The sequence below is a fragment of the Pongo pygmaeus genome, chromosome X (genome assembly GCF_028885625.2).
Source record: "Pongo pygmaeus isolate AG05252 chromosome X, NHGRI_mPonPyg2-v2.0_pri, whole genome shotgun sequence".
Taxonomy (NCBI): domain Eukaryota; kingdom Metazoa; phylum Chordata; class Mammalia; order Primates; family Hominidae; genus Pongo; species Pongo pygmaeus.
This window is the reverse complement of record NC_072396.2, coordinates 115,104,916-115,116,363: the sequence shown is the minus strand read 5'-3', so window position 1 is coordinate 115,116,363 and position 11,448 is coordinate 115,104,916. Positions and strand designations below refer to the sequence as shown.

Below are 11,448 nucleotides of genomic sequence, written 5' to 3'. Positions count from 1 at the left end.
CACAGGCAAGAAATATAAGGGAAAGGTAGAAGATAGGGTGGGTGTGCACAAGCTGATAGAGACCAAATGCTGCAGTGATATGATCTGGCTCTGTGTCCCCACCCAAGTCTCATCTTGAATTGTAATCTGAATTGTAATCCCCATGTGTTGGGGGAGGGACCTCTTGGGAGGTGATTATGGTGGTGGTTCCCTCATGCTGTTCTTGTGATAGTGAGTTTTCATGAGACTTGATGGTTTTATAAGAAACTTTTCCTTGTTTCACTTCTCTCTCCTGCTGCCACGTGAAGAGCATGCTTGCTTCCCCTTCTGCTGTGATTGTAAATTTCCTGAGGCCTCACCAGCCATCCAGAACTGTGAGTCAATTAAACCTCTTTCCTTTATAAATTGCCCAGCTTCAGGCAGTTCTTTATAGCAGCATAAGAATGGACTGATACAGTAAATTGGTACTGCAGAGAGTGGGGTGTTGCTATAAAGACACCCAGAAATGTGGAAGTGACTTTGGAACTGGGTAACAGGCAGAGTTTGGAACAGTTTGGAGGACACAGAAGAAGACAGAAAGATGTGAGAAAGTTTGGAATTTCCTAGAGATCTGTTGAATAGTTTTGACCCAAAATGCTGATAGTGATATGGACAATGAAGTCCAGGCTGAGGTAGCTCAGATGGAGATGAGGAACTTGTTGGGAACTGAAATAAAGGTGAGTCTTGCTACACTTTAGTAAAGAGAATGGCAGCATTTTGCCCATGCCCTAGAGATCTGTGGAACTTTGAACTTGGGACAGATGATATAGGATATCTGGTGGAAGAAATGTCTAAGCAGCAAAGCATTCAAGAGGTGACTAGGGTGCTTTTAAAAGCATTCAGCTTTATGCATTCACAAATATATAGTTTGGAACTGGAACTTATGTTTAAAAGGGACACAGAGCATAAAAGTTCAGAAAATTTGTAGCCTGACAATGCGATAGAAAAGAAAAACCCATTTTCTGAGGAGAAATTCAAGCTAGCTGCAGAAATTTGCATAAGTAATGAAAAGCCAAATGTTAATCACCAAGACAATGGGGAAAATGTCTCCAGAGCATGTCAGAAGTCTTCATGGCAGCACCTCCCATCACAGGCCTGGAGACCTAGGAGGAAAAAATGGTTTCATGGGTGGGGCCCAGGGTGTTGCTGCTTTGTGTCCTGCATTCCAGCCATGGCTAAAAGGGGCCAATGTATAGCTCAGGCTGTTGCTTCAGAGGATGGAAGCCCCAAGCCTTGGCAGCTTACACATAGTGTTGGGCCTGTGGGTGCACAGAAGTCAAGAATTGAGGCTGGGCATGATGGCTCACATCTGTAATCCCTGCACTTTGGGAGGCTGAGATGGGTGGATCACCTGAGGTCAGGAGTTTGAGACCAGCCTGGCCAACATGATGAAACCCAGTCTCTACTAAAAATACAAAAAATTAGCTGGGTGTGGTGCTGGGTGCCTGTAATCCCAACTACTCATGAGGCTGAGGCAGGAGAACTGCTTGAGCCTGGGAGGGAGAGGTTGCAGTGAGCCGAGACCACACCACTGCACTCCAGCCTGGGCAACAGAATGAAAGTTCATCTCAAAAATAAAAATAAACAAAGAAAACAGGGTACACTGTTCCAAGATGGCCGAATAGGAACAGCTCCATTCTGCAGCTTCCAGCGTGATTGATGCAGAAGATGGGTGATTTCTGCATTTCCAACTGAGGTACATGGTTCATCTCATTGGGACTGTTTGGACAGTGGGTGCAGACCATGGAGGATGACCCAAAGCAGGGCATGGTGTTGCCTCATCCAGGAAGTGCAAGGGGTCAGGGGATTTCCCTTTCTTAGCCAAGGGGAGCAGTGACAGACTGTACCTGGAAAAACGGGACACTCCTACCCAAATAGTGCACTTTTCCCACAGTCTTAGTAACTGGCAGACCAGGAGAGTCTCTCCCATGCCTGGCTCGGTGGGTCCCATGCCCACGGAGCCTTGCTCACTGCTAGTGCAGCAGTCTGAGATTGACCTGCGAAGCTGCAGGCTGGCTGGAGGAGGGATATACACCATTGCTGAGGCTTAAGTAGGTAGACAAAGTGGCCGGGAAGCTCGAACTGGGCAGAGCCCATGGCAGCTCAGCAAGGCCTACTGCCTCTATAGGCTCCACCTCTGTGGGCATGGCATAGCTGAACAAAAGGCAGCAGAAACTTCTGCAGACTTAAACATCCCTGTCTGACAGCTCTGAAGAAAGCAGTGATTCTCCCAGCATGGCGTTTGAGCTCTGACAATGGACAGACTGCCTCCTCAAGTGGGTCCCTGAAACCCGTGTAGCGTAACTGGGAGACACCTCCGAGTAGGGACTGACAGACACCTCATACAGGCAAGTGCCCCTCTGGGATGAAGCTTCCAGAGGAAGGGTCAGGCAGTAATATCTGCTTTTCTGCAATATTTGCTGTTCTGCAGCCTCCACTGGTGATACCCAGGCAAACAGGGTTGGGAGTGGACCTCCAGCAAACTCCAACAGACCTGCAGCTGAGGGACATGACTGTTAGAAAGAAAACTAGCAAACAGAAAGCAATAGCATCAACATCAACAAAAACGAAATCTACACCCAAACCCCATCCCTAGATTACCAACATAAAAGACAAAAGGTAGATAAAACCACAAAGATGAGTAGAAATCAGAGCAGAAAAGCTGAAAATTCTAAAAACCAGGGTGCCTCTTCTCCTCCAAAGGACTGCAGCTCCTAGCTAGTAATGGAACAAAGCTGGATGGAGACTGACTTTGACGAGCTGACAGAAGTAGGCTTCAGAAGGTCGGTAATAATAAACTTCTCTGATCTAAACATACATGGTTTAACCCATCACAAGAAAGCTAAAAACCTTGAGAAAAGATGAAGCTGAAAACCATGGCACGAGAACTTTGTGACACATGAACAAGTTTCAATAGCAGATTTGATCAAGTGGAAGAAAGGGTATCAGTGATTGAAGACCAAATTAATGAAATAAAGGGAGAAGACAAGTTCAGATAAAAAATAGTAAAAAGAAACGAACAATGTCTCCAAGAAATATGGGACTATGTGAAAAGACCAACTCTACGTTTGATTGGTGTACCTGAAAATGACAGAGAGAATGGAACAAAGTTGGAAAACACTCTCCAGGATATTATCCAGAAGAACTTCCCCAACCTAGCAAGGGAGGCCAACATTCAAATTCAGGAAATACAGAGAACATCACAAAGATACTCTTCGAGAAGAGCAACCCCAAGACACATAATTCTCAGATTCACCAAGGTTGAAATGAGGAAAAAGTGTGAAGGGCAGCCATAGATAAAGGTCCAGTTACCCACAAAGGGAAGCCCATCAGACTAACAGTGGATGTTTCAGCAGAAACCCTACAAGCCAGAAGAGAGTGAAATCCAATATTCAACATTATTAAAGAAAACAATTTTCAACCCAGAATTTCATATCCAGCCAAACTAAGGTTCATAAGTGAAGGATAAATGAAATCCTTTACAGACAAGCAAATGCTGAGAGATTTTGTCACCACCAGTTTGCCTTACAAGAGCTCCTGAAGGAAGCACTAAACATGGAAAGGAACAACTGGTACCAGCCACTGCAAAAACATGCCAAATTGTAAAGACCATTGATGCTATGAAGAAACTGCATCAATTAATGGGCAAAATAACCAGCCAACATCAGAATGACAGGATCAAATTCACACATAACAATATTAACCTTAAATGTAAATGGGCTAAATGCCCCAATTAAAAGATACAGACTGGCAAATTGGATAGAGTCAAGACCCATCAGTGTGCTGTATTCAGGAGACCCACTTCACAGGCAGAGATACACATAGGTTCAAAATAAAGGGATGGAGGAAGATCTACCAAGCAAATGGAAAGAAAAAAAAAAGAATTTAAAGCAACAAAGATCAAAAGAGACAAAGAAGGCCATTACATAATGGTAAAGGGATCAATTCACCAAGAAGAGCTAACTATTCTAAATATATATGCACCCAATACAGGAGCACCCGGATTCATAAAGCGAGTCCTCAGAGACCTACAAAGAGACTTAGGTTCCCACACAATAATAATGGGAGACTTTAACACCCCACTGTCAATATTAGACAGATCAACGAGAGAGAAGGTTAACAAGGATATCCAGGAATTGAACTCAGCTCTGCACCGAGTGGACCTAATAGACATCTACAGAACTCTTCACCACAAACCAACAGAATATACATTCTTCTCAGCACCACATCACACTTACTCTAAAATTGACCACATAATTGGAAGTAAAGCACTCCTCAGCAAATGTAAAAGAACAGAAATCACAACAAACTCTCTCAGACCGCAGTGCAATCAAATTAGAACTCAGGATTAAGAAACTCAATCAAAACTGCACAACTACATGGAAACTGAACAACTTGCTCCTAAATGACTACTGCATAAATAACGAAATCAAGGCAGAAATAAAGATGTTCTTTGAAACAAAAGAGAACAAAGACACAACGTACCAGAATCTCTGCGAAACATTTAAAGCAGTGTGCAGAGGGAAAATTATAGCACTAAATGACCACAAGAGAAAGCAGAAAAATCTGAAATAGAAACCCGGACATCACAATTAAAAGTACTAAAGAAGCAAGAGCAAACAAATTCAAAAGTGAGCAGAAGGCAAGAAATAAATAAGATCAGAGCAGATCTGAAGGAGACAGAGACACAAAAAACCCTTCAACAATCAAAGAATCCAGGTGCTGGTTTTCTGAAAAGATCAATGAAATTGATAGACCACTAGCAAGACTAATAAAGAAGAAAAGAGAAGAACCCAATAGATGAAATAAAAAATGATAAAGGGGATATCATCACCAATCCCACAGAAATACAAACTACCATCAGGGAATACTATAAACACCTCTACACAAATAAACTAGAAAATCTAGAAGAAATGGATAAATTCCTCGACACATACACCCTCTAAAAACTAAACCAGGAAGAAGTTGAATCTGACTAGAATAACAGGCTCTGAAATCGAGGCAATAATTAATAGTTTACCAACCAAAAAAGTCCAGGACCAGACGAATTCAAAGCCGAATTCTAACAGAGGTACAAAGAAGAGCTGGTACCATTCCTACTGAAACAATTTCAATCAATAGAAAAAGAGGGACTCCTCCTTAACTCATTTTATGAGGCCAGCATCATCCTGATACAAAAGCCTGGCAGAGACACAATAAAAAAAAGAGAATTTTAGACCAATATCCCTGATGAACATCAATGCGAAAATCCTCAATAAAATACTGGCAAACCAAATCCAGCACCACATCAAAAAGCATATCCACCATGATCAAGTTGGCTTCATCCCTGGGATGCAAGGCTAGTTCAACATATGCAAATCAATAAACATAATCCATCACATAAACAGAACCAACAACAAAAACCACATGATTATCTTATTAGATGCAGAAAAGGGCTTCAACAAAATTCAATAGCCCTTCATGCTAAAAACTCTCAATAAACTAGGTATAGATGGAACATATCTCAAAATAATAAGAGCTATTTATGACAAACCCACAGCCACTATCACACTGAATGGGCAAAAACTGGAAGCATTCCCTTTGAAAACTGGCACAAGACAAGGATGCCCCCCCTCACCACTCCTATTCAACATAGTGTTGGAAGTTCTGGCCAGGGCAATCAGGCAAGGGAAAGAAATAGAATGTATTCAATTAGGAAAAGAGGAAGTCACATTGTCCCTGTTCGCAGATGACATGATTGTATGTTTAGAAAACCCCATCATCTTAGCCCAAAATCTCCTTAAGCTGATAAGCAACTTCAGCAAAGTCTCAGGATACAAAATCAATGTGCAAAAATCACAAGAATTCCTATACACCATTATCAGACAAACAGAGAGCCAAATTATGAGTGAACTCCCTTTCACAATTGCTACAAAGAGAATAAAATATCTAGGAATTGAACTAACAAGGGATGTGAAGGACCTCTTCAAGGAGAAATACAAACCACTGCTGAATGAAATAAAAGAAGACACAAACAAAAGGAAGAACATTCCATGCTCATGGACAGGAAGAATCAATATCATGAAAATGGCCACACTGCCCAAGGTAATTTATAGATTCAATGCCATCCCCATCAAGCTACCAATGACCTTCTTCACAGAATTGGAAAAAAACTACTTTCAAGTTCATACGGAACCAAAAAAGAGCCTACATTGCCAAGACAATCCTAAGCAAAAAGAACAAAGCTGGAGGCATCACTCTACCTGACTTCAAACTATACTACAAGGCCACAGTAATCAAAACAGCATGGTACTGGTACCAAAACAGATATATAGACAAATGGAACAGAAGAGATGCCTCAGAAATAACACCACACATCTACAACCATCTGATCTTTGACAAACCTTACTAAAACAAGAAAGGGGGTAAGGATTCCCTATTTAATAAATGGTGCTGGGAAAACTGGCTAGCCCCATGTAGAAAGCTGAAACTGGATCCCTTCCTTACACCTTACACAAAAATTAATTCAAGATGGGTTAAAGACTTATATGTTAGACCTAAAACCATAAAAACCCTAGAAGAAAACCTAGGCAATACCATTCAGGACATAGGCATGGGCAAGGACTTCATGACTAAAACACCAAAAGCAATGGCAACAAAAGCCAAAATTGACAAATGGGATCTAATTAAACTAAAGAGCTTCTTCACAGCAAAAGAAACTATCATCAGAGTGAACAGGCAACCTACAGAATGGGAGAAAATTTTTGCAATCTACCCTTCTGACAAAGAGCTAATATGCAGAATCTACAAACAACTCAAACAAATTTACAAGAAAAAAACAACCCCATCAAAAAGTGGACAAAGGATATGAATAGATACTTCTCAAAAGAAGACATTTATGCAGCCAACAGACACATGAAAAAATGCTCATCATCACTGGTCATCAGAGAAATGCAAATCAAAACCACAATGAAATACCATCTCACACCAGTTAGAATGATGATCATTAAAAAGTCAGTAAATAAGAGATGCTGGAGAGGATGTGGAGATAATAGGAACACTTTTACACTGTTGGTGGGAGTGTAAATTAGTTCAATCATTGTGGAAGACAGCGTGGCAATTCCAAATGGTAGAACCAGAAATACCATTTGGCCCAGCAATCCCATTACTGGGTATATAGCCAAGGGATTATAAATCATGATACTATAAAGACACATGCACACATATGTTTATTGTGGCACTATTCACAATAGCAAAGACTTGGAACCAACCCAAATATCCATCAATGATAGACTGAATAAAGAAAATGTGGCACATATACATTATGGAATACTATGCAGCCATAAAAAAGGATGAGTTCATGTCCTTTTCAGGGACATGGATGAAGCTGGAAACCATCATTCTCAGCAAACTATCACAAGGACAGAAAACCAAACACTGCATGTTCTCACTCATAGGTGAGAATTGAACAATGAGAACACTTGGACACCAGGAGGGGAACATCACACACTGGGGCATGTTGGGGGGTGGGGGGCTGGGGGAGGGATAGCATTAGGAGAAATACCTAATGTAAATGACGAGTTGATGAGTGCAGCAAACCAACATGGCACATGTATACCTATGTAACAAACCTGCACATTGTGCACATGTACCCTAGAACTTAAAGAATGATAAAAAAGAAAGAAAAGAAAATTAAACAAACAAAAAAATAAATAATTGAGGTTTGGGAACCTCTGCCTAGATTTCAGAGGATGTATAGAAATGCCTGGATATTCAAACAGATGTTTGCTGCAGGGGTGGAGCCCTCATGGAGAACCTCTGCTAGGGCAGTGCAGAAGGGAAATGTGGGGTTGGACTCCCCACACAGAGTGCCCACTGGGCACTGCCTAGTGGAGCTGTGAGAAGAGGGCCACCATCCTCTTGACCCCAGAATAGTAGATCCACCCACAGCTTGCACTGTATGCCTGGAAAAGCCACAGACACTCAATGCCAGCCTGTGAAAGCAGCCAGGAGCGGGGCTGTATCCTGCAAAGCCATAGGATTGCAGTTGCCCAAGGCTGTGGGAGCCCACCTCTTGCATCATTGTGACCTGGATGTGAGTCATGGAGTGAAGGGAGATTATTTCTGGGTTTTGAGATTTAATTACTGCTTCATTGGATTTCAAACTTGCATGGAGCCTGTAGCTCCTTTGTTTTGGCCAATTTCTCCCATTTGGAATGCATGTATTTACCCCATGCCTATACTCCCAATATATCTAGGAAGTAACTAACTTGCTTTTGATTTTACAGGCTCACAGGTGGAAAGGACTTGCCTTGTCTCAGATGAAACTTTGCACTTGGACTTTTGGGTTAATGTTGGAATGAGTTAAGATTTCAGGAGATTATTGAGAAGGCATGATTGTGTTTGGAAATGTGAGGACATGAGACTTGGGAGGGGTCAAGTGCAGAATGATGGTTTGGCTGGGTCTCCATCCAAATCTCATCTTGAATTGTAGTTCCCATAATCCTCACATGACATGGGAGGGAACTGTGGGAGGTAATTAGATCATGGGGGTGGTTTCCCCATGCTGTTCTCATGATAGTGAGTGAGTTCTCACAAGATCTGATGGGTTTTTTTTTTCTTTTTCAGATGGAGTTTCACTCTTTCACCCAGGCTGGAGTGAAGTAGCATGATCTCAGCTCACTGCAACCTCTGCCTCCTGTATCCAAGCAATTCTCCTGCCTCATCCTCGTGAGTATCTTGGATTACAGGCACCCACCACCACACTCAGTTAATTTTTGTATTTTTAGTAGATACAGGGTTTCACCATGTTGGTCAGGCTGGTCTTGAACTCCTGACCTCAGGTGATCCACCCACCTCAGCCTCCCAAACTGCTAGGATTCCAGGCATGAGCTGCCATGCCTGGCCAATCTGATGGTTTTATAAGAAGCTTTTCTCCTCTTTGCTCTGCACTTCTCTCTCCTGCAGCCATGTGAAGAAGGACGTGTTTATTTCCCCTTCCACCATGATTGTAAGTTTCCAGAGGCCTCCCCAGCTGTGCAAAACTGTAAGTCAATTAAACCATTTTCCTTTATAAATTACCCAGCCTCGGGTATTTCTTCATAGTAGCATGAGAGCAGACTAATACACAGAGTGTTGATTAACTTAATAATACTGTATGCATATGCTACAGTTTATTTTGACATTTACCTATTAGTAGACATTGGAGTTATTTCCAGTTTGGGGCTTTTATAAATAAAGCTGCTATGAACATTCATGTACAAGTGTTTGTATGGATATATCGTTTTTACTTCTCTTAGATAAATACTTATGAGTGGAATTATGGTCAGTTGGTACACATATGTTTAACTTTATAAATAATTACCAAACTTCTTTATAAAATGGCTGTACTATTTATATCCCTACCAGGAATGCATGAGAATTTCACTTGCTCCACATTCTCATCAACATTTGGTATTATCAGTCTTTTAAATTTTAACCATTCTAGTGGGTGTAGTGACATCTCAGTGTTGACTTAATTCGTATGTCCCTTAGGACAAATAATTTTGAGCACTTTTTCATATGCTTAATAGCCAATTGTATATTTTCTTTGTTATAGTGTTTATTAAACTCTTTGCTTATTTTTAAATTGGTTTGTCTTCTTATTTGAGTTGTAAATATTCTTTTTATATTCTGAATAACATTCCTTTGTCAGATATGCATATATATTGCAAATATTTCCTCCAGGATGTGGTTTGTCTTTTCATTTCCTTAGTAGCACGTTTTGAAGAGCAAAAGTTTTTAGCTTTGATGAAGCCCAATCTATTAATGTGCTCTTTTATGATTATGCTTTTATGTTATTGCTTTTTAAAATTGAATTTCTGTTTTCAGTTGCAATGTTTTCTTCTCTGTTGTTTGGTATTACTTTTTTTCTCATTACTTTTTGTTTAATTTTTTTCTTCTTTTTAGTTTTGATTTAAAATTTTTCTTTTCTTCCTAACTAGGCACTTAGAATTTTAAATTGTCCCCTTAGGTACCACTTTGGTGGCACCCCACCGATTCTAATATGTTGTGTTTTCATTCTCTTTTTTTTGTATTTATTTGTTGGTTTTAATTGACCAATATAAATTGTATGCACTTATTGTGTTCAACATGATGTTTTGATATATGTACACATTGTGGAATGGCTAAGTCAAGTTATTTAACATATGCATTACCTCACATATTTATCATTTTTTGTGATGAAAATGCTAAAATCGACTCTTCACAATTTTCAAATACACAATATATTGTTATTGATTGTAGTGACCATGATGTACAAGAGATCTTGTGAACTTATTCATCCCATCTAACTGACATTTTGTGTCCTTTGTCTGACATCTCCCAATCACCTACTTCTCAGCCCCTGGCAACCACCATTTTATTCTCTATTTCTATTAGTTAGACTTTTTTACGCTTTACATATAAGTGAGATCATGTAGTATTTTTCTTTGTGTTTCCATTTTCATTCAGTAAAAATACTTTCTTATTTCCCTTTTGAATTCTTGTATTTTTAGCCATGGGTTATTTTGAAGTGTTTTATTTGGTTTTCTAATATTTAGAGATTTTCCAGAGAACTTTCTGTTACTGATTTTTAATTTAGTTGCACTGTGTTCAGAGAACATACTTTGTGTAAATTTCAATCATTTCCAATTTACTTGCACTTGTTTTATGGTCCAGAGAGGCTTTTTTTTTTTTATAGGGTTAGCAACATATATCTTTATTCATCCTTTTACATGATAATGTGATTAGGTTTAACTCTGTCATCTTGCTATTTGTTTTCTATTTGTCTCATTTATTTTTTGTTCCTTTTTCTCCTTCATTTCTTTCTGATTTTGAGTTAATTGTATGTATTTTAGGGATTCTACTTTCCTTTGTTGGCTCATTGGGTATAATTCTTTGTTTTGTTAATGTTTGTTTTAGGGCTTATAACATAAAGCATTAGCTCATAACAGTCTACTTTCAAGTGACATTATACGACTTCACATATAAAAGCCTTACAATAGTACACTATCATTTCCCCCTTCCTTGTCTTTATGCTATTTCCACCACACACCTTATACATATGTTGTAAAAACCCACAACATATTGTTACTTTAGTATATCATTATTTTATATAAACACTCCATTATACTTTAAAGTAATTTAAATAATTTTAGAACATTCATATATTTACCCATTTGGTAACCATTTGTGGTCCTTTTCATTCCTTTCTGTGCAGCTGTATTTCCATCTGCTGTCACCCATTTTTGAAAGATAATTCTGCTGGACATAGAATTCTAGATAATTCTAAATTGACAGGTTTTATTCTTTCAGTATTGTAAAGATATTGTTCTACTCTTCTCTCTTACATTGTTCCCAATGAGAAATCTAGCATCATTATTATCCTGCTTCCTCAGCACATTATGCATCTTTTACCTTTGGCTGCTTTTA

General features: G+C 39.6%; 1 protein-coding gene across 1 annotated transcript in view; it reads left to right on the top strand.

Annotated features, from left to right (window-relative positions):
* The first annotated feature begins 8,630 nt into the window (after positions 1 to 8,630).
* Positions 8,631 to 11,448, top strand: part of CHRDL1 (chordin like 1) — a 226,606-nt gene continuing 223,788 nt past the window's right edge. Inside the window, exons 1-2 of the mRNA XM_054473172.1 lie at positions 8,631 to 8,727; positions 8,965 to 9,043. The gene's annotated coding sequence lies outside the window, so the exon portion shown is untranslated. The remainder of the gene's footprint in view (positions 8,728 to 8,964; positions 9,044 to 11,448) is intronic.